This window comes from Colossoma macropomum, unplaced genomic scaffold (genome assembly GCF_904425465.1).
Source record: "Colossoma macropomum unplaced genomic scaffold, Colossoma_macropomum, whole genome shotgun sequence".
Lineage (NCBI taxonomy): Eukaryota > Metazoa > Chordata > Actinopteri > Characiformes > Serrasalmidae > Colossoma > Colossoma macropomum.
Window position 1 is genome coordinate 4275330 of NW_023494810.1, and position 25157 is coordinate 4300486.

The window sequence follows — 25157 nt, forward strand, 5'->3', positions numbered from 1 at the left end:
TATTGTTGTTGTCAAAAAAAAACCTCATATTTCCATTTTTGATGTTTTCAGGTTTTGACATAATTTGAAAATACCTGTTGCCTTTTGCATTGTATGTAAATTTAATGATGAATGGACTAAAATAAATGACCCAAAATGACTTGGAAAAAAGTCTGGTTCCATTGACTTACATTAAAATTAAAAGTAGGTTTTTTCTTCCCCTGTAAAGTTATAATTTTGTAGATACGAGGTTTTCTTCCAACAACAGCGTTATGTATGAAGGTACCATTGACATGGAGGCATATATTGGGATTTTAGCGAGACATATGCTGCCATGAAGACAACATCCTTTCCCAGGAATGCCAGGCCTCATTCTGCAGGTGCTACAACATACATACAGTAGACAGAGAGTGCATGTGCTTGACTGGCCTGCCTCCAGTCTAGATCTGTCTTCTATTGAAAATGTATGAGATGAATGAGACAATGACAACTGCGGACTACTGAGCAAAAATTCCACTTGCAAAGCTGCAACAATTAGTAATATCCTCAGTTCCCAGACGATTAACCAGTGTAAGTAAGAGTAAAGGTGATGTAACTCCTGCCTCTGTCCAAACTTGTGTTACAAGCATCAAATTCTATATGTATTTATGTTTACAAAATACAATGAAGTTGGTCAGTGAAAACACTGGAAATCTTTTCTTTATACGTTTGCCAATAAAGAATCCAGAGAATTAACTGTTAATTAAGAAATTCATTGTTTTTATTGCATTTTCCACAACGTCCCAACTTCTCCAGAAGTGAGGTTTGTAAATGAAGGGTGGTCTCTGGCTTCTGCACAGTACCGTAATTAAACGTTTATTTGCTTTTGGAGCAGATTTTCTTCGGAACATCTTCAGTAGAATAGAACACACTTAATTAAAAGCATTCATTTCTTTCAACGCTGTTTTTTCAACATTATATTACAGGTACTAGTCATTGTTTATGCCATAACATCCCATTCAAACACATTCATTGCTCATCGCGCAGTTATATAACCTCTTGCCTGTCATTGTGCCGTGTTTGCGTGCAGTAGTTTCCGGACGGGAGGGTTTATTGTCCGTTGTGATGTCGTCTGCTGCTTTTGAACACTTTCATGTGACGCTTCACAGCCGCTCAGAGGAAATATGATTATCTTTCATAATGAGACATTCTTCTTTGTACTCTAATAGGCTATAAAAATGTTTTGGCTAATTATCAGTGATGAGATTTGTTTCATTAATATTTTTATTCATGTCTTCACAGTTCTGTAACTCCAAAAGTAATGATAACTTTTTGTTAGAAAAGCATTCACATTGTTTGATTGCCTTCCATTGTTCATTGAGCTATTATGGGTAATATGCACTCTTTTAATGTAATTACATGGCTGCAGTTCAAGTAAAGGACCTTTAACTGCAGGACAGGTTTTTGTGCGCGTGTGAGGACAGAGAGAAAGTGCATTCAGAGCCTGTAGCGGTAGTCTAGTTTAGCCTCCACTGGTCACATTTGCTATTTAAAGAAGCCACAGCCATCACGCACACACACACACACACACACACACACGCACACACACACACACACACTTCACATATACATACACAGCCATATTGCATTAGCTGGTGTGAGAGAATCAGAGGCTGGCTGCAGGCAGAGAAGGCTTGCGCGACGGGGCTTCCTGATTGGCCGTTGCTATAACAATAGGGGCGGGGAGACAGCCAAGTGGAGGTGGAGACTGAGGCTGATTATAAAATCCTTCAGAGAGACACACTTGCTTCCTGTATTTTTTTTTTCTTTTATATTTTCAGTTGTTTCTCTTTTGCCTCCCCTCTCTCTCTCTCTCTCTGTCTCTCTCTGTCTTTCTTCTCCTGACAGGAGGACGAGGGGGGGGAGTGGATCTTGCATGAAAAGCAGGGGATAGAAGCAGCAGCCTGTGGAGACAAGGGGGGGGACGAGTGAGCTTGAGTCTGCGTCCACTTCACGCCTACTAAATAAGACACGTCCAGTTGTGGATTATCTGCGTCTGCTGCCACAGAGCTGGAGGCCCCCCCACCTCCTCCTCCTCCTCCTGCCTCTCACTCTCCCTGTCTCAGTGGCAGCAGTGCAGCGAGAGACGGGCTTCTGCTTCTCTCCTGCAGTCACCTCCACTACTGTAAGTATGAACTCACGCTCAACTGCGCTGTCTGTGCCGCTGTAGTGCTATTTATAAGAGGAACCTGGTACTTTTGTCTGAGGGCTAGTCATGCCTGCCGGTGTGAGGCAGGCTGGAAGGGGTCATGATGTGCTGATGGGCTGCGTGCTAGTCTGCTGATTGTTGACTAATTCAATGAGCTGTCTGTGGAGGAACAGGAATAGCTATTATTGTTGATCTGGACTGCAGTTGTTGTTTCAGACATGGCAAGACAGGAAGGGGTTTGTTTTGTAGGATAGTTTGCTACTTTGTTGTGTAATGAGCATGTAAGTATACATATATAAATAAATAAATAAATAAATAAATAAATGTATGCATATATATGTGTATACTTACATGCTCATTACATGCTTAAACTGGAGACTGCAGTTGTTGTTTCAGATATGGCAAGACAGGAAGGGGCTTGTTTTGAGTGGTAGTTTGCTACTTTGTTGTGTAATGAGCATGTAAGTATACATATATATATATATATATATATATATATATATATATTATGTATGTATATATATGTGTATACTTACATGCTCATTACATCCTTTTACTGGACTTCTGTTGTTGTTTCAGACGTGTCAAGACAGGAAGGGGCTTGTTTTAAAGAGTAGTTTGCTATGTATATATATATATATATATATATATATATATGGAGACTTATTGTGTACTTTGTTCTGCATCTTGTGTTTTGACACATATACAGCCTCACACTTCCCAGCATTGTGCACTAAAAGTGCCAGAATTATGAATGTTTGCTGAATCTTTCATTGTGCACTTTCATCACACAGCTCAGATGGGAGAAATTACAGTGTCTACATAACTTGTCCACTTATGACAACCTGTCTGAATGAACTCTTCGCAAAGACGCACATCCAAAGTCGCACAAACTCTGAAACACATACACACAATCAGTTAATCACGCTAATGGGAAAGCAGGTCCAGTGGAATGGGGCAACAATAGGCTGTAGGCTCTACCTAATTAGAAAGGAGAGTACAGCTATAAATAAACCAGCAGAGTATCATCAAATGAGAGAAGCAAAGAGAACAAACAGAGCTAGCTATCTCTGGGCACAGTCACGCACCGACAAACTCGTCCCCAACTTGACAACCGGGGGAACTTCTCAGATTTGCCACAGCAGAGATGGTTAGAAAAGTGGCTAAACTACACAGGGTGCATAATATGAAATGCATAAATCAGAAACTTTGAGACTTTCTTTGATGAGTTTGAGGAAGTAGCATAATTCGTTTGAAACGTTGAAACTTCAAGGAAAGCTCTGATCTCCGTTTGTCTCCATAGACTCGTTTGGAACAGCTGAGTCAGTTGCCCTCAGATGAACTCTCCAAACTAAATTTATCTCAAATTTGGAGTTGATAAGCTTAAAGCGGTTGGCCAAGAGGAAAACTGTGGAGGCAAACTTCAAATCTGAAACATAAAAAAGGTTCTGTCAAATTCTAAACCAGATGGAAAGTACAGAACCCCATATCTACCAGCCATGAGGTCTAGACTAGCCTAGTCTGCCAAACGTTGCGTGACAGAGGAAGCCCAAATGGCCTTTTCTCCATATTTGCTTTTACTTCTACCTCATGTAATTCTTCTGCATAGCTGTGTTGAAGCTCCTCTAGAAGGTGATTGCAGATAATTGCACAGCTGAGTCTCGGCAAACAGTGACAAATAGGGGGCTTTATTGCTTATTGGAGACAAATTGCACCTCACACTGAGCCGGTTGAAGAGTGTGGGAGAAATTACCTTGGAGGAATGAAATGGGCAAATTCCTAAATGAAAAAGCTATTTAAAAGACCATGGGTTCTGAGGGTGAACCAGAAAGTCAGCTAGCGAGAGGGAGGCTGACAGACATCACTGTCGGAACATACAAGATGATTGAGAACTGAGGCAAGACATGGAAGAACATTCATTTCCCTTCTGGTGATAATCAGTCCGAAAACAATATCAGACTCCGCTGGGTTCTGGAGGAATGAGAACACATTCATAAGTGCTGCAGTGTAGCTATGGGGTGTCCAGGTCTTCCTGCCACAGCAAGAAAACAGCATCCAGAGCAAATATGCTTCTGTAAGGTCTCCTGCCCACTAGATGACGGTTTCTTCGAAGTCAGAGCCCATAATGTGGCTTGAAATAAGGTCAAACCAACATGGCCATCAGAGTACAGGCCAGAGGTGGTAAGCATCTCTCAGTCCGCCCTCTTCACCATCTGTCCCCAGCGCTTTCTCTCACGCTTCACTGACATCAGCGCTCGCGGCCCTGTGCACTAATGGCCCCTTTTCACCGCTGCACAATGCTAGCACTCATCGCTATCGCCAGCGAGCACTGATTGACATTCAGTGCAAACCCACAATGCTGTTCATCAATGCTAACAAGCGTGCTCGTTTTTGACAAGGCCCTTAATGACATGGGCTGTAACTTTGTCAGCTAGGCTGACCCATGAGTAGCCTGTGAGTGCTTTAGCCATATACAAGGCCACAGAAACGGAATCCAGAAAAACACTGCTAGTCAATGAACGGATGGTCAATATCAAAGCAGGAAAAAAGGTCACTGCTGATCCATTGGTGGGAATAAGATTCACATTCACAGCCCTTCCAGGCTTCAAATGTTTGCTCAGCTAACGATTCTACAAAATTCCTCACTTCCACAAACATTCATTTCGCTTATTGATGGTCGGAATGACTTTATGGCATTTTGGGTCTCCACATGGGATCTAGGCATGCACTGGGAGTAATTAGACAACTTACCGAACATTTCGAGCAGGCTATTGCTCAGCTCTCTTCCTATTGGAGCAGGCTTCTGATGATGTCAGCACAGGTCTAAGAGGGATGAGAGGAGCTGGATAGAGGCATAATTAAATGTATAAGAAGCCCCAACCACTTATACACATCATATGGCTGAAGTGGAGGGCAATGGGAAAGGATATGTGTATGGAAATATAGTGTTAGCACGTTAGCATCGTGCACTGTACAGCCACAACTTTCTTTATTTGTGTTTAGAAAACTGGACTGACAAACTAACAATATATACAGAAGTGTTTGACATCAGTCAGGAGTTTTCAGTCCATACTGTCTAATCACCACTGCCATAGCCAAATATCCAAATAGGCGATTCTAAGATCAGAGTTTTAGGGGTGCTGAGCACCCAGTGAGTTTTTTTTCTCATCATATCTTCAATCATTCGATAACATTAATTAGCTGATACACATACAGACAGTACTAGTGTAGCACCTTGGCTTTAATATCAACGCATAGGCCTACCAGTGGCACAACAGCTCACTTCTCTCACTCGAATTCAAACAGTGGACGGTCGTTGATTGACAACCCGCAACATTGGCTTACTAGATTAAAAAAAACATCAGATAGCAAATACAATAACAGTAAACAATAAACAATAACAACATAAAGAGTGATCCGTGATTCAGCTTGAGCACCGTTAAAAGAGGCTAGACACGCTTATGGTTGACAGCAGTTGTCAGTGGACATCAAGAAAAACGGTTTTAATATTGCGTCTTTGGTTTTTATGTTGTTTATTTAATGTAGTATTTTTTTGTCTCATCTTAAAGTGTCAGTAGCAATGGTCTTGACAGAGTTGCTTAGTGTGAACTGTCCACTCTTGAAGCCCCTCCTGTTTTCAGGGTTTAAACTCAGGACATGAAATTCTGAAACTAACACAGGTCTAATGTGGTACGCAGAGTTGTAACTTTGGCTGTGTTATGTTGCATATAGTACTACAGTACTGTGCAAAAGTCAGAGACCACTCAGCCATTATGTATAAGATCATTTTTCAGCATCAGAGAAAAACGCAGAAAACATGTTTAGCAGAAAATTATACAGAAGCCTCAACAACTAAATGTAATATTTTTTCAGTATTCAGTGTGTCCACTCTTTCCCTTTATTACAGCTGGAATATCTTCCATACCTCCAAAGTTCAGTCTTAGATGTTGGTTGCGTTTTCACCATACAAATAATCCCAAACACAGTCACTGATTTTGAGGTCTGGAGTCCAGTTTCAGTGGTCTAGTGAACATTTTCGTCTTTTCTCAGTGAGGCGTCTTGGCAGCTACACATCCTTTAAGATCCATAATGTTGAGTTGTCTTGTCACAGTGGAACAATGGACATTAACACCTGTGGATGGTTGGTATAGTATACTGGGGTTCAGTCCCCCACTTGGGCCAGCACCCTACACTATACCAGTATACCAGTCCTTGGGCAAGACTCCTAACACTGCCTTCACCCACCTGTGTGAAATGATCAAATTGTAAGTCACTCTGGAAAAACATGTCTGCCCAATGCCGTAAGTGTAAATGGACTGTTTTCTCTCTTTGTTCTCTCAAAGATGAAAGGTTGTTAGGAATCCCATTTTCTCTATATCTTTTGATTTAAGAGTTCAGACCATGCTTTCAACTGGTGGTAGTATGAGGGGAGGCTGTGATTGAGGGATGGGACTGGCAAATTTGGGCTGCAGTTCTGGGCAGAAGGCTGAACCCTCTGGATTTTGGATGGTGGTAGGACTGAAAGATAGACCTGAGGAGGACCAGGGAGGTGGTGGAAATTGAGCAAACTTTATTATGGGAAACAAAAGGCAGAGAAGAATGGATTGGATAAGATTGGAAGGAGAAGGGGTTTCAGGCATGCCCCCCCCCACCCCCCTGAATTTACAGTTGTGCCAGGAAGACTCAGGAGGCAAGAGTGAAGGAGGATTTTTTTGTATCCTCAATGGAGTTTTACATGTTGAAGGATAACAATTCAGTGGAAATGAGAGAGTCTTTGGCGTAGGCCCCGTCCTCGGTCCAGGTCTTGGAGCAACGAGACCCTCACTGATCCTGCGGGATAGAGAAAGCAGGGGCGGAGCCTACCCCTGGACAGCCAGGCTGGGACCCAACTGGTGGTGGTGGGGAGGAAGGAGGGGAACTTCAAAATGTAGGCACCTGAAAGAAGCAGCTGAATAGGTACGCAAGTTGAGTCGTTTTAACGCCTATGATTGGTCAGGACCAATGATTGACGTAGCATTAGAGTCTTCCTGGCAGAACTTTCACTAAAGCTTCCATTAATTTCATAACTCTAAACTTTTTTTGAAAGTTTTGGAAAGTGTTTTCTTTTTTTCACTTATTGTGCTTTGACTTTCCTCTTTCTTATGCGTATCTAAACTTTCTTAAGTGTATCTAAATACCTTCTTTAGCTATTTTAGATACACCTGAGAGAGAAATTCACAAGGCAGCTTAGTTGTGTTTGGGTAGTGGTTGGTGTGAATGTAGCGTCTCTTTAAAGGGGAACATAATGTCAGTGACCACTCTGGGAACAGCTTTTGTTGGGAGGACAAGGCTGTAACTGGTTGGCGTTAAGATTATAAGGCTGGAAACATTAAAGTGGCAGTAGGTGAGCAAAATAAACTAATTGATTTGATACACTTCGTGTTGGTTGGCTTTTGTGTACATTTCTGTAATTTTAGTACTTGGAATGGAAGTTTTGTCTGTTAATTGAAAGGGTGGTCAAACTTGACTGTGTTGCTCCTGGTTGTGACAAATCTGTATTGTATGATGCATTAGTTAAGACTCTCTTTAAATACACACTTCAACTTTTTAAAAGATTTTTTAACTGCGTAAGAAAAGTTTCCCACAGTAGCCGCCTTTTGTTTCTATAGCAGCTTATTCAAAACCCCTTTAGTGTGGTTCATGCCAAATGAATCAAAATACAACACAGGTCTTTGTGTGTGGCTTTCGCTCCTCTGGAGGTAATCTCGCAGATTAATTGAACAAAACAATGACCGATTCCAGCTCTTTTATTTTCAAGCCTTTTCTCTTCATCAATCACCTGCATAGAATCCAGGATACTCATATGGATGCAGACTGTTGCCTGCTTAATTGCTTTTTTCTGGTCCCGGTGTTCATGTCTCTGTCTAGAGTTCTGATTTTAGAGTAATTAGATTTTGAATAGTGTTATGCTCTAAAGGTAAGCAAGCTTATTAAAAAAGCACCTTTGGAATTAATTACGAATCATCACCGAGGGTGTGAGTCATAAGAGTCCATAATGATTCATCATAATGCATATTCCCGTTAATGCAGCACTGCTGGCTCTTCCACCCTGACCTAGGGCCGGTTCCCTTTACCTCAGCTCCACTGTTGCGTAACACGAACAGAAAGCCCGCAGCTGCTTTCAGATCAGCGGGAAAAAGCGAGCTCCTCTGAGGCCGTGTGGGGACGTCAGAGGGAATAAGCGCTAAAAGTCACACCCCAGTGCAAACAGAGCCGTACATGGAGCAGTGGTGCTGGCCGTTAAACTGTCAACACAATTGTGTTTCACTAAATCATATCTTGTTGAGGCCATTTATAGGTCATAAAATTTGTACACGGCCTCTAGCCTGTCAGCAGGAGACCGGTGCTTTCAGCAGAGAACATACTGCCTTGGTGCTTGGAGGAAAATATACTGTGTATGTGATATATCTGATGATTTTATGGCACCGCTGTGCTTGATATAAACTGATCCGGACTCACTGTAAATGTGCAAATATGGTTTAAAGGCCCAGACAAACAACTGCAGGACTGGACGGTCAACTAGAAAGACAATGATTAGTTGAAGGCAAAAGAAGCAGATGTGTTGCTCCACAAATAAACATTTCATTAATTTAATAATCTAATCTAATTTAAAGTGAGAAAACTGGCTAGTGAGAAATTAATACTGATATATGAACAGATCTTCCATTTGCTGCTTGCTAAAAGTAGTAATCTTCAAAGGTCTGTGATGTCGCAGTACTAAAAGCTGTTCTGCCAACAGCAGAGATTTCTGCCAACATGTTTAATTCCAGTCATTAAAAGCTCAGATCTGAACAGTTATGGCGACAATCCTATATGTGTAAATGCAATAATGGATGAGACGACTTACTGCCACCTTTATCAGACACGATTATCTCAGTTGCAGTTCCTCCCACGTAATGTTTACCATAGCTGGTGAGCCCTGTTTTCAGTAAATACAGCTCATAACTGTGACAGCTGATTTCCTACAGTTCTTGCAAATCCAGTTTGGAAGTCAAGAACTTCACTCAGGAGTGTTTTTAACCCACTGCGGCCCTAATTTCCTAAGAATTCTGACAAAACACAAGGAGTACCACAACATTTGGTGTAAATTGCATTTAGATCATTATATAGTCTTTTTAACAAAATATAATTTTTTTCATTTGTAAGTCTTTTTATGATGAATGCCTAAATGAAACTTGCCTCATCCAGACTGTTCAGAAATGCTGTTTATCATATATAAAGACATGTATACTGTAATTACTTGTCAGTTCAACCTTAAAAATGACAAGCAATTGAACTACGTTTGAATAAAGTTTGAATAAAACTAGTTAATTTACTTGTTACCACATGAGTTGTTTTAGGCTGAACTGACCAATTGTTATAGCGTATGGAGTCAGAATTTTTGCTTACCTACACAGTTGATATAGACATAAAGTTAAGATGTAAATCTTTTAAAATCTTCATTTATTCATGTTCTTTTACTGCTCTGTTTCGGCTCCACAGCAGAATTAGATTTATAGGTAAAAAAAAAATAATCCTCCTTTACAGTAAAATAAAGCTCTGCTGATTGTTCAACACAGTTTAACAATAAATGGTCTTAAACTCTGGAGTTAATGTAGAACTGCTAATTCACCCTTTAACCCTGAAGATCAGCGCAGACTGCTGGTCAACATAGCAACACAGGCAACAATCTCACCTAGCTAGTAGTTAATGAAAAGACAAAGAGAGAGATTTAAGATGAACATTGATAATTTGACGAATGGACTTATTTGCATTTATAATCACTCCAGCTGGTTTTCCTGATACGTTTAATGTGCAGTTAGAAACAGTCAAACAAAAGTCGTGAAGCTGAAGTCAGATTCTCGTTCTCCAGCTTCTTGTTCGAATTGTCCCGTTCCACCTTAAATGGTGCAGCAGTTACATTCTGGTGCCTCAGGCACCATTTAAGGTGGAACGGGAAAATTTGAACAAGAAGCTGGCGAATGAGAAGCGACTTCAGCCTCGTAAAAAATCAAACATTGAGAGACATTTTACAAGAAACTGTTCTACTGTTGCGGAAAAGTTTCCTGCCGGAGATGTGAGAAAAGCGGCTATAGCTGAGCTAAAGCTTAAAGCAGAGCAAAGTAAGTCTGTGTTTTCGTTTATATTATATTTTTAGTCTATACTAGTACATCAGCACATACTGAGACATATTTACAGCCAAGATGGTAAAATGGACATAAAATGTTGCTCTCAAGTTGGTTTGATTTAGTTAAAAAGGACAAAATGGCTCTTCTTAACATTTGGGTTGCAGCCTCTAAGCTAGACCAGTCAGCTAGCCTGTTATCTATTTCCCCCTTTCCAGCTTGTGTCAGTCTCTCAGCTACACTGACCAAAGCTCACTGCCCATTTCAGTACCAGTTTTAACATTCTCTTGTTCACTTGGCCTCACCATTTCCCCTCATCATCATAAGAGCCCCTCCATTTCTTTATTAGCTCAGGTAAATTATTAGATGAGCCCTCAGAGGGGTGAGGGTTCGAATGAACACAAGGGTCAACTTTGGCAGAAGAACTTGCCTGGAAATCATTGTGACCTGAAGCATTTCACTTTTCAGAACTGAAGAAAACGACAAACAAAACTGTTTCTTAGTCATAGCAGTAAACTACAGCAAACTACTCTGTCTCTGGCGGCACGGTGGTGCAGTGGGTAGCGCTGTCACCTCACAGCAAGAATGGCCTGGGTTCGATTCCTGGCCGGGTGACCAGGGTCATTTCTGTGTGGAGTTTGCCTGTTCTCCCTTCGTCTGCGTGGGTTTCCTCCGGGTACTCCGGTTTCCTCCCACAGTCCAAAGACATGCAGTGAAGCTAATTGGACATGCCAAAATTGCCCCTAGGTGTGAGTGAGTGTGTGACTGTGTATGTCTGTCTGTCTGCCCTGCGATGGACTGGCGACCTGTCCAGGGTGTATCCTGCCATCCGCCCAATGACAGCTGGCATAGGCTCCAGCACCCACCACGACCCAGAAGGATAAGCGGTTTAGATGATGTATGTATGTATGTACTCTGTCTCTTATACATGACTGCTAATACAACTTTATCACTTTAATCTAATAGCTAGCTGGTTACCATGCTAAAGGCTATTCAGCTAACAGCTACACCATGGCTCTACACTAACTTAACAGCCACACAAAGCAATTATTCACAAAATTCATGTATTTTTACATCGCACGTTTGCACGGATAACCGATTAGCTCACTGAGGCTAACCTGCCGAGGGTGAGTGCGCCCAATTTGAATAATCCACTCCTCACTGTCCCCTCCTTTCCTCCTGCCACGAGTGGCCACTTGTCTAATGTAGGTGTGATGCATATCCCAACCGAGTGGTGAGTCAAAGTGGGTGAGGGCATTTCAAAAAACGATTAAAACGGCAACTCGATGTTGTTTAGCAGTTAAAAACAAAGCCAAATAAACTTGTGTTTGATTATTGTAGTTTGGATATAATTTTACATATCTAGCCTTTTTAAAGAAATAGAGAGAGGCTTGCAAAATTGTATCGTAGGCTAATTGTGCAGCCTTTAGCTATATGCTTGACATGATTCTTAAAAACCCAGTAAGCCAACACTTTTATCGTTAGATGCCAATTGCAATGCCTGTTTTCCCTTCAGTGCTGGGCTGACAGCTCTGTGTTGAGTTCTATCACTTGGTTTTGTTTTCATATTACAGAAATGAGACTGGCCTTTCCTACACTGAAATCTGATATATGGCAATATATAGGTTTCAAATATATGATGTATATTAGTATATATGGATTTCCCTTATATCCAGCTTGTATTTGTCACATATGGACATATATGTAACACGTTGGGCAACTTACTTGAAATAGGCCGTTTTTAAATATATAAGATATATATTTAAGCTATTTAGAAACATATACAAGCATATATGTGTAACACATATATTTAACAATATGTAAATTCACATATTACTCATATATGCTAACTTCATGTTATATACGGTTTTCTTCCAGACACTTCCTAACCTAACTAAACTCTAAACACATGCACATTGTAAGCTATACAATAAAAGCATTAACATATGAAATAAATAAGAATATTGTTCACAGACACATTAAAATTGAAAGCAAATGGGTTAGTAACAATTATAATTGGGATGTATTCAACCACATATAAGGCATACATGTATGATGCATATATTATGCATATATGTCCAATATTTGATGCTTACATATTTGTACGTAACATATATGTACACATATATTGAAATATAAGCCTGGCTCTTTATGATATATGTACATAAATGGCCATCAGATTTCCGTATGGGTTAAAATGAAGTGAACTGGTAATTGTCATTTTTATGAAAATGTTTTGGTTTTTGGTTTTGATCAATAATCCTGTAAATCTGAAAATTCCTAGGAATCAACATGTGTCAAACACAAGGCCCGCGCGCCAGATCAGGTCCGCAGCACAATGCTATCCGGCCCGCAAGAGTATTTTAATGTTCTGTTAATATTTGTTAATGTTTGTTTCACAGTGTTTCACAATGCACTGCACTACAGTCCCCAGCATGCACTGCAACGTAATGTGCACTAAGACTTTCTCACCCCAACAACAATCTATGGGAGAGCAGTTACACCTTAATTTTACACAATTCTACAACTACAACTAACTGCAGTTCAGCCAGTATAAACACTTAACGCCAGCTCAGCAGCTCAGAAACTGAGCCCAAGTATTGATGAATTTGCAGCAAAGAGAAGATGCCAGGTGTCTGAATCTAGCAAATAGGTGGGTTTAGATGACCGAGCACCTGGGGACATTTAATTTTTTAACAATTTAGGTTTTCATGTGATATTTCAAGATCTACTACAAGTGTCTGTATTTTACTGTTGAAGTTTTTGCGTATTTTGAATAAACAGTGGTCAGTTTGGTTTATAGCAAAACGTTAATTAAAAAAGAAATAAAACATAGTCGCTCTCTGGCCCACAGATCTGTTATATTTGATATTTTTAATGTGACCCTTCTAGTGGTTGAGTTTGACACCACTGCCCTAGAGGGTTGAGAGTTGGGCCGCTATTAGACCTATTATTACACCTACAGGAGCTTTTATGACATCTCATTCTAAATCCATAGACGTAACGGCTTCCACTCTTCTGGGAAGCTTTCTACAAGATTGTGGAGAGAGTCTGTGGGAATTTTTGCCCGTTCATCCAGAAGAGCATCTGTGAGGTCAAACACTGATGTTCGTTGGGGCTGAGGTCAGGGCTCTGTGAGGGCCAGTCAGGTTCTTCCACACCAAACTCACCCAGCCAGGCCTTTATGGAGCTACTTTATGCACTGGGGCTCAGTCATGCTGGAACAGAAAAGGTTCTTCACCAAACTGTTCCCACAGAATTGTCCAAAATGTCTTGGTCTGTTTATATTTAATATTTCAAGATCTACTACAAGTGCCTGTATTTTACTGTTGAAGTTTTTGTGTATTTTTAATAAACCGTGGTCAGTTTGATTTATAGCAGAACATTAATTAAAAAAGAAATAAAACATAGTCGCTCGCTGGCCCACAGAATTGTTGATACTATTTAATATGGCCCTTCTAGTGGTTGTGTTTGACACCCCTGCTCTAGAGGGTTGAGAGTTGGGCCAATATTAGACTCACAAAAGTTCCCAGCAGGCCCGTACTCACTCTACTAGTCTCAAGGGTCATAACATTACAACGTGACAATTTAAGTGCCCCCAGTCCCTTTAAAAAAACAATAAAAAGCACTTGGCTTGTTGAGAGAGCGCACATACTTTGCATGACCCGAGCAGCAGACTTATGTTAGGTGGCCTAATATTATGCTTTAAACACTGGAGTTGTTGTTGGAGCGCGATGAACACAAGACAGAGGGTTTTTAACATTCATGCAACTAAAGAAAGAGCTTCTTGTTGTGGCATGAGACATCTCCGCCACTGGCCATGAGAAAGAAAGAGAGAATAAAACAAAAGGTCATGTTTATTGCCTCATGTTGAGGAGGGAGGGGGTAGATGCAGACGCCAGCACGAGGACAGCCTGCTAATAATGTATGCTTCTCCCACCGTCCGCACTGCATGTGAGCTTAGATGTTGGACACATGACAAGATCTGCTGGAAAATAACAGCGAACGAGGGGAAAATTACATAACCACAAACTCACACCACAACACAAAGGCATCATCCGCAGTCACACTTCACCAAAAAGACACTAATATCTCGGCGAAGGCGATATGCATGTTTATCCATGTCCGCCACACACATTGAGCTGACAGCGATGACAAATAGCCTTCTCGCGCCATCATTTGTAACCGGGCCTGATATTAAGTTGTTCGCGTGCGCGTGCCGCTCATTTGTCTTGGTTTAGTTGCACGAATCGCGATCTGACAGGCCGGAATATTGTATTGAGGGAACATTCAAGTGAGAATGACCATCCATCTTGTGGAGACATCTCAATTTTCCAGCTATTGGGCTTTTATGGAATACAGCACTAGGTCAGTTACACTCCAACACGCTAAGTGAAGATGCCACCTGAGGCTCTGCTAATGTGCTGTAAAGGCATCATTATCCCACCCCCCCCACACACACACTTATAATTCACACTTAATCAAGCACATACAGCTGGAATGCGCCGAGGAGGACAGGCGAATGGCCCTTTTTTATTTTGCTAAGCTCAAAGCTTGTTGCTGTGTGGTGAATGAAAGCAACAAGGTCGTCCGCGCTGAGAGCGCTAGGCCCCGTACGCAGTGCACTTGCCCCGGGCCAGAGCAGGCGGGTGCATGAATGAGCGGCCCTGCCTAGCGTGTGAACCAGCAATGCGGAAACTCATCTGACCACAGGCCTGGACGTCAGCAACATCCTTTGCTCATAATTAGAGCTTGAAATATTTGTCTGAACCCACCGGGACCTGACTATTCAGGTCAGGCTCAGGCATCGTTTCACATTCAGGGCTCTGCCTGTTTTCTTCTTCCCTATTTTTATTACCTTTGACAATTTGTACTCACTCCTGTTTAGAGGCACTGCATACATAACTGATAATTGCTATTCATTTTTTTTACATTGTTTATTGATATGACGAATGCTGTCTTTGTCGCTGCCAGGTCATTTAGCAGGTATTATCATTAGGACTATATGGTGTCTGTTTGGGTGTGGTCGGGTTTGGGTTCAGACCAGAATTTCAGACCCAGTTTTCCCCTTATCAAGCTGGCAGGTCCAAAGTTTTATTAAACACTTCTATAACCTAAGAATAGCTCCATTAGTTTACATTGAAGTCCCTGTAGTCACTGAATAATAAGCCTTTGTATGAATCCTGGATTGTTAAGGAGCTGTGCCTTTAGAACTGAACATGTCGCCGCTGACAAATTCACACATGTTGTGTTTAAACTTACACAACTTGTCAATTGTTTGAGATGTCAACAAACTTAAAGTTCCAGGCCTCTGTGGAGTCAACCGCACTGCCCGTCCATTAGATTAGCGTATACAGACCAGCGGCCATGTTTTTTTATGTTGTTGTTGTCATTGATTGGAAGCCAATCAAAAGATTAAACATGGCATCCAGCAGAGCCAATCAAGCCAAGGATTTATCATGACTGCCGGCATGGCGGTAGCGGTTTTAAACATGGCTGGAAAATTCCAGCCAACTTTTAAAAAACTTCAAATCATTTGATATCAGAATTTAGATGTACTAGATTTTTTTTAAAATCCCAAAATACTACAAATGCATTTTGAAGCTGGAGACATTTGAGAAATGTTAGATGTGTGATGTTGCCTGGTGCAGCTTGATGGCAATATATATCAGCAGTAAGAGTATAGGGCCATATGCAAAAGTTTGAACACCCCAGTCAAATTTCTAAGTCAAAATAAGTTGACACATCCTCTACAGGAAGCAAACCTAATATGCATTTTATATAGATACGTTGTATCTCCATTTTGGTCATTTTTCAGTATTTGACATAATTTGAAAATGTCTTTTGCCCTTTATATTGTGTGTAAACCTCATGATGAATGGATCATATGAAACGGCCCAAAATGACTTGGACATAGTCTGGTTCCATTGACTTTCATTAAAAGTAAATTAGGTTTTTTCCTTCTCCTGTAAAGTTACTATTTTGGATTAATTGTGGATTAAAATGTGTGTTCTCTGCAGTTTCGGTCATGTTACTTTTTTGCCGTGAATGCCAACTAGTTTAACAACAGACAGTGGGACGCAGTCACCTCAGACAAACTATACAAACAAAAAATGCCCCCACCATGCTGTTGCAACTGCCATCACAACATCATGTTGGCCTGTTTTACAGAGTTCAGAGGCCGGTGAGTCACCCACAGAGACAAACAGCTAACAGACTTCTTAGAGTTTGGCTTTACTGTAAACCTGCCGCACACAAAGATAATATTACGTTGCTTGAGTTTCATAGAAGCATCAAATATTTGTGTTTAAGGAGTGGTAAACCCAGTCTGGAAAACCATGTGCTCAGTGCTTTAGCTTGTCACTAACCGTAAACTAAAGCTTACATTGAAAGGCTAACAGAAATTAGCATTAGCTAATCACTAGCAGAGGCTACTAATGAAGTGAAGACTTCATTACAATATACGTTAATATACATTAAACACTATGCAATGTGCTTCTGCTGCTTGTCATGGTTATCTAATCCTCGAAATGACTGACGTATCTCATAAGTTAAGTTACAACGGATTTAGTGTGTTACCCCTTTTCTTTGATGGTCAGGACCCCCATGGACCCTCACAGAGCAGGTACTATTTGGGTGGTGGATCATTCTCAGCACTGCAGTAACACTGACGTGGTGGTGGTGTGTTAGTGTGTGTTGTGCTGGTCTGAGTGGATCAGACACAGCAGTGCTGCTGGGGTTTTTAAATACCTCAATGTCACTGCTGGACTGAGAATAGTCCACCAACCAAAGATATCCAGCCAACAGCGTCCTGTGGGCAGCGTCCTGTGACCACTGATGAAGGAGTAGAAAATGACAAACACAAACTGTATAAAAAGTCTCTGACTTTACATCTACAAGGTGGCCCGACAAGCTAGAAATGGACAGTGAGTGGACAAAGTGTTTAAAAACTCCAGCAGCACTGCTGTGTCTGATCCACTCAGACCAGCACAACACACACTAACACACCACCACCACCTCAGTGTCACTGATGAGAATGATCCACCACCCAAATAATACCTACTCTGTGGTGCTCCTGACCACTGAAGAACAGGGTAAAAGGGGGCTAACAAAGTATGCAGAGAAACAGATGGACTACAGTCTGTAACTGTAGAACTACAAAGTATATACAAACCTATATAGTAAGTAGAGCTGATAAAATGGACAATGAGTGTAGATCTGGCTAGTGTAGGTCTTCGATATGGTGAGCGGCTCTCAAAAGGCGTCACGTGAAACTTACTGATATGACCAAATTACAGTCAAAGGGTTAAATCTCTCCTCATATGAAGTATTTGAGGGTGCTATCAATGAAGATACAGTACATTGCATTTACCCTGTACCAAAGACATTACATTACATCGCAGTGCCAGTCCATGAATGACCCATGAGTCATATTGACTTCTGGAGAATGTCCAGACTTTGGGCCACAGCTGGCTTTCTGATATTTCAATACTGAGTAAATAAGCACAGTGTAAGGCTGCGTATGATCCATTAGCCAATCTGCAGTCAGAGAGCAAAATAGCCTTTTAATCTTCCTATCGCGGATCAGCGAAGGGCGGAGAGGCCAGGAGAAGGTGACTCTCATGCTCATTAATCTGTCTAGACCCCTGACTGCTCCTGTTTATTCCACGTCCACTTTGCCCCCTCCACATCCCCGAGCTAGCTTTACAGAGAGAGAGAGAGAGTTTTTCCCTTAAAGGAGAATTCCACCATTATTTCTAAATTTCCCTGCAAGTCAATTGTTAAGATGTAAATAAAGTAATTCAGAGTGAAACTCCATTTCTGTTCTAGAAAAACTTACCGGGTCAGAACTGTTCACAGTAGTGTTGATAGGAACCAGACATCTGAAGAGTTTAATGCCTTGAAAAGTTATTATATGAAATGGTTATGAAAACGTTACATGACGCCCAAGATTTTTGGCAACCTGATTAAATACATTCCAAATACAGATAAAGTCTCAGGTGTTTATTCTCACTCTACTCAACAATCTGATGAAAATTTCTGTTTACCTGCTCACTACAAGTAGTCTGATCCAAAATGACGCGGATGCGTAGAGAACCACTTAGACGTTACCATGACAACAAGCATCACGTGAGTCCAGTCAGAGCGAGACGAGCAGCAGTGAGCAGTGCTTGTGTTTTTAATCACTTTAAAATGATGTCAGACTCAGGAAAACGTCCTTCACACGTCCTTATTAAAGAAGGCCGAGAGGAAGATGTCGTGTTCTGAGACGCATAAGATGGACGTCCGTCCCACCGCCATCTTTTAAAGATCAGAGCATAAACTTCGTCTCCTCTGCAGACCAGTTCCTGCTTCGCCATGTTGAACGGTATAAACTTTCACTATGCAGAATGGACTTAGACTTTCTGATAGGGAATGTAATCAGATACAGACGTTTACATGGATATTATTCTTCTATTTAACGGATTATTTACAGGATTGCCCACCTCGTTCAATCAGATTGGGCTCCAATGTAGTTTTTAAACTCCATTAATGGTGGAGAGATGCATGCAAGGTGTTATAAGGTATTTTTTCTCAGATGTACCCCTAGTTTACCATTCTCAACATCACATATAAACACTCAGAAGATATTGGATGGATATTGTGACCCCTGGTTTCTATCACCACCACTGTAAAGAAATCTGAGTTTACATCTCAGCGATTGAATTATGCATACATTTTGAAAATATTGGTGGAATTCCCCTTTAAGCACAAGTGCCTGGTTAGTCACTCCCTCTGTTTCTGCTTTCACGGCATCACCAAGCCTGCATCAATCTAATAACGAATAAATTCAAAAGCAGCCAAGCATTTCCTTCCTCTGTTGATTGCATCTTTGAGGTTAAACTCGCAATTTGTTTCAGTCACTACGTTTCAGCCTCATTTTTACCGTCCCTTTTGTGTTATTTATCGCAAGGACACTGGAAAAGTTTTTCAGCCTATTCAAATTTGGCTCCCATTATTTATCTGGAGAGCTCACAACGGCTTCCGAGACTCGCCGAAGTGTGAAACAATCTTCAAGGCCTTGTCCACGCATTCCTTAACAGACATTCACAGGCCTCGTTTTCTGTAAGCACCATGCGGTTTTGAGCATGAATGATTTTAGACATCACTCCTCCAAAAAGAAGACATGGCTGCTTGACATCTGCATGTTTGCTAGCTTACCAGCTTCTCTTTGTTGGTTAGCCTGAGGGCAACAAGATCTGTCTCACTGCTTTTGCAGTTTGCCAGGGGCAAGAATTCGGACAAAGGATATTGGTCAAGGGTATTACACATGCTGATTCCTGAATTTCTAACAGAAAAAAATGAAAGAGGCTCACATAATTGCCAAATACATATTTTTTCATAGGCTGAAGTCCACAGGCATGTTTGTGTGGCCCTATATATAGTTCTACATGCTTCACTGGACCAGCATAGGAGCTGGTTTTGAACCATATACTTAGTTTCTGTTGTATCTAAGCCTGAAAGCCTTTCTGTCATTTGCCAAAGATGCACTGTTGTTGTCAGCGAGCAGCCCACATTAGGGTGCAATGGTCTGTGCTCGTCCTTTGTATGTGGAGAGCTTCCAGATGAATGACTTGGTCAGTCCCTTGGGCACCTGTTAGTATCTAGGTCACCTTTCTACATTTTGGGACCAAGGCAAGCCATGATTTTAGATTAAACACGGCACGTTGTTTTTGGATTTCTGTTTTTCAGAACAAAAGAGTTTGTTTTATAGAGAAATATTTATCATGCAGATGTATGTAATGTATACTGTAATGTGTATTTAAATTACAAACGTGTCTGGATGCTGTCATTACAGATCAAACGAAGTGGACTGTGCACTAATAACAGTGTAATAACAGTGTAATTGCTACATTATTACATCTTTTATCTGAACATTTACATTTTAAGCTAATGTTAAAGTTGATTCAACAGTTGAAATTGATGTTTTTATTTGAGAAAAGGCCTTTTAATTCCGAAAAATCTGATGTATGAGCTGAAGATTTTACAGAACAGGACTGTTTATGGTAAGATTCAGGACCCCATGAACACTCAAAGAACCATTTGCATGCTTAAGTTGTTCTTTGCATGCTGAAATGGTTCTTCAGATTGACAGACAATATGTTGCTTAGCATCAAAAAGGGTCCTTCAGTGTTACAAGATAGATGTCTTGATAATAGTAAACCCTTTTTTGTGCTATATAAAACCTTTTTAAGGAATGTTCTATATATAGAACCATGTACAACACATTCTCCATTAATCTGAAGAACCATTTAAGCATGTGTTTAAGCAAGCGTGTTCACGGTCTTTACTAAAGAACCATCTGTTTTAAAGCAGCTGAATGACTGACATAAGACAACTGGGCCACTGACTGACTGACTGACTGACTGAAACCAATGTTCAGTATCATGCATTGCTGTAATAACATCCTTATAAACCTCCTTATGTTCATAAACAACATAAACAACTTAAACTAGCTCACGTTTCTGAAGAAAATCAAATGCCAGCTTAGCAAGGGAGCAGTAAGTAACAGCTGACATCTAAATGTAGTGTTTTCACAGTTCTTGTTGCCACATTATGTGAAATGTACTAAGATTCATATACTGTGGTGACATGAACTGTGACCAAAAGGGTAAATATTAGTTCATCGCTTTCCGCTCTCTCCCTAGTTTAATGCTGGGATCAGACTACATAGTATTTTTGTCTTTCATGATGGTCACTATGTCAGATTAGGCAGTCATAATGATAATGCCATAAATTCTTGTCTTGCATTGGTTGGGAGACTGGCAACACTACATGCTTGACACTGACCAATCATCATTCATGTCTTAGGTCGTCGGTTGTCTTCCAAAAACAAAAAGAAAAGAAGATAAAAACAACTGTGGACAGTATGTGCTGTCTATCCTTCAAAGAAATCTTGAGGTATTGAATGTGTTTACATGTCAACATTACATTAAGTAGCTGGCTACAAGCTACCAAGTAAACAGAAAGTCTTGAGCTGGAGAAAATGACTGGGCTTGGAATTGTATTCTCTGGTTAATGAAGATACAAAGGTATGTTTTGATATCAGGTGGTTTCAAAATCACAATAACTGAAAATCAGCAACAGTGTCCCTCCTTCTCTTGTCGGAAGAAAAACTCATATCTCCAAAATGGTAACTTTACAGGAGAAGGAAAAAACATACTTTACTTTTAATGTAAGTCAATGGAATCAAGTCATTTTGGGCCGTTTATTTTAGTCCGTTTATCATGAAATTTACACACAATGTAAAGGACAGCAGGCATTTTCAAATTATGTCAAAAACTGTTAAATACGGAAAATGTTAAATACGGAGATACAAGGTTTTCTTCCGACAGCAGCGATATGTGCACCGCAGAGCACTCCGTCGTCCTATTGGTCAGTGTCAAAGAACATGTTAGGAGTTATCAAACTAGGCAGGAAAATACAAAAAACTCTGATCTTTCGTCTCGTGGAGGGTCCTAGATGCCACATCACTGTTCTTTGAATATGTTACACCACAAGGCCCATTCCTCATTCCCAACACTCATATTCGGGCCCAACACTGGAAATTTGTCAACAAAATTGTGTCAAAGTCTGGCTCAATTTGTTTAGTCTGATCTCAGCATAAGAATGCCTTCAGTAATTCATCCATCTTCTGTGAGCTGGTGAACATGAAGGTGGAAGATGTTAATATAAGCCAACTTTCTCTGATAGTCAACTGACTAACTTGAACCTCTTATGTACTTCATATAGCCTATGTTAACATGTGGCTCTGGAGCAGCATGCAGCCCTTTAACTGTCCTGTTGTGGCTCCACAGCAGAATCAGATTTGTAGGTAAAAATAAAATAATCCTCCTTTACAGTAAAATAAAGCTCTGCTGATCGTTCAACACAGTTTAATATGGTCTTAAATGGTCTTAAACTCTGGAGTTAATGTAGAACTGCTAATTCACCCTTTAACGCTGAAGATCAGCACAGACCAGGTCACCATAGCAACACAGACAACTCTGTCGCTTAGCTAGTAGCTAACGAAAAGGCAAAGAGACAAATTCAAGATGAACATCGATAATCTGGAGATAAATGGACTTATTTGCATTTATAATCACTTCAGCTGGTTTCCTGATACGTTTAATCTGCAGTTAGAAACTGTCAAACACTAAAAAGTCACGAAGCTGAAGTCAGGTTCTCTTTCACCAGCTTCTCATTCAAATAGTACCATACCACCTTTAATGGTGCAGCAGCTACATTCTGGTGCCTCAGGGACCATTTAAGGTGGAATTGGAAATTCGAACAAGAAGCTGGCGAATGAGAAATGATTTCGGCCTCGTAAAAAGCCGAATGTTGACATTTTAAAAGAAATTATTCCGCTTTTCCTGCCAGAGATGCGAGAAAAGAGGCTATAGCTGAGCTAAAGCTTAAAGCCGAGCAGAGTAAGTCTGTGTTTTCGTTTATATTACATTTTTTGTCCTATATTAGAACATCAGCACATACTGAGACATATTTACAGCCAAGATGGAAAATGGACATCAAATGTTGTGGCTCCCAAGGTGGTTTGATTTTTGTTGAAAGGACAAAATGGCTCTTCTTAACATTTGGGTTGCCGAATCCTGGCTTACGTCATGGCTATAATCCATAATATCATGTCACAATATACATGTTAATGAACAGTATCAGTGCTTGTCCTGTCCCTGTGTGCTTCACTGGTCTGTGCTCAGATCTCTGAAGACTGTCATAAGAACTACAGCTTAGCGAAGCAGCATCAACTGACACTCAGTAAATTCCACACAGTGTAGTAACATGAGCTATATGACCAACATTAGCCTGTGCATCATTGTTAAAACATTCCTCAGTGTGCTGTAGCTGCCCTCTCACTTAACACAATCTCACACAGGCTTCACTTTTGGGGAAATGTCCTCTCCCAGGTGATTTGGATATTTTGATTGGTTTTACCTCTGACTGTGTGCCTGTTCCTGCCCAGAGGTCAGTGGTCTGTGCAGTTAGGGGGATTTGAGTTTTTTTTCCTGAAATAAGCAGCCTGAACTTAATTAAAATGTGGTGGGGCAGCGCTCCAGTGCTTTGAGAAGTGGTGGGTCAAATGTCCTCTCGCCCCTGTTGCCCAAATCGTTTGCAAAATGAAAAATCTCATTTGCATCGAGTGAAACACACGAGCCGTTAAATGACTGGATCTTGATGAGAACCAACTACACACTGATGTGATCAGTGAAAAACACGGCTGTTGTCAGTAGGGTTAGACCTTCTGTATTTTCAGGGTTACAGTAGACCAGTGGTTTTCAAACTGTGCTTCGTGATCCACTGCGTAGTGGAATTACAGTACAGTTAATAAATGAGAATTATGAGAATTATGGTTAAAGACATGAGATTACAGTAAACGTTCTACAGAGGCATTCAGATCAGACAGAAGAGAGGTCAGTGCACATGCTGCTAAACAGAACTTCTAATTCTTTTTGAAGTGTTCTTACAACAGTCTGTTTGATTTTTTTTAGTTCTTTCTCTATTTGAAATATACTGCCAGCATAATTTTACCAGCTACCCAACTGGTAAATAAGTGTTCTGACTGGCAGCGAACATGAGATTTTCTTACTGGATGTTGAGCCTAATGCAAGAAAACTACATGAGTTCGAAGTTTTGTAATTGGGCCTAAAAAGTTAAAGATTCATTATGTAAACAACCTTGAAAAACTGTGACTAGGAGCATTATCTCTTTCTTTATTTTCTTTTATTTCTTTTTCTTTTACTGTATTTGCATTTTTCTTGTCATTGACCTCCATTTCATGGATTTGGGTTTTGCTTTCTTATTACTACTTTTATATTCTTCTTTATTTTCTGCTAGAGCTGCCAGTCTATCCCACACTGAATGTACTGCACCTCCCTTTCATAGGAATGTATATGAAAACAGGCCTTTTTCTCAAGACTGAAGAATATGAAACTCTGTTATACTGGATATCCAGCTCATAATGCTCTTCTATAATGCCTGACTAAAGTTACTAGAACGACTAGTGAAAGATTTAGGTGTATATTAACTAGTTACACTCACCCTGTTTCATATACTGTAAGTAAACTTTTGATAGATTTGTACTTTTCTGAGTGCTTTATTAAAGATGTGCTTATATTAAATGTAATACTTTAATATACGTTACATTCAGTTCGTAGGTTTTGTGTTTGATTTCATCATGTTCTGTTGGTTCAGCTGTTTTTCGAACTGTTTTGCTGCTTATTTTAGACCAAAAGAATCTCAAAAGTAGAAGAGTTGTGCCTAACAAGCTTCACTTCATATGCTGACAGGCGATGGGTGTACAAAAGTTTCACTGCAGCTTGTCAGAGTTTAGTAGAGGTTTAAGAGTTAGAGGTTTATTGATCGCTGTTTTATTTCATCACAAACAGCAATTACTTAGCAGTGCTCTTAACAGGCTCTAAAACAGGGGTGTCCACCCTGATCTACCACCCTGGAGAGTTTAGATCCAAAACACCTGACTCTAATGTTCAGAAGCCTTTATTACCTGGAGCAGGTGTGTTAGATTAGGGTTGGAGCTAAACTCTGCAGGGTGGTTTATTTGCCAGGACTGGGGATGCACCAATTACACTATGTCCTTCGATACAATACCTGATACTTAAATATCGGCAGATGTAGAATACCGATAATGATACTAACAATATGTAACCTAGCAATATCTAACTGATACTGATTTTATAATGCTAAAAGCTGTGTTCTGTGTCACCAATAAAACAGCTTTTATTATGTATATATATATATATATATATATATATATATATATATGTATAGTTGCTGTCAGAAGAAAATTTCCAAAA

General features: G+C 40.4%; 1 protein-coding gene across 1 annotated transcript in view; it reads left to right on the plus strand.

The window, feature by feature from the left end:
* The first annotated feature begins 1781 nt into the window (after nt 1-1781).
* cdk18 (cyclin dependent kinase 18) overlaps nt 1782-25157 on the plus strand; it is a 70796-nt gene continuing 47420 nt past the window's right edge. The window contains exon 1 of the mRNA XM_036559360.1: nt 1782-2143. The gene's annotated coding sequence lies outside the window, so the exon portion shown is untranslated. The remainder of the gene's footprint in view (nt 2144-25157) is intronic.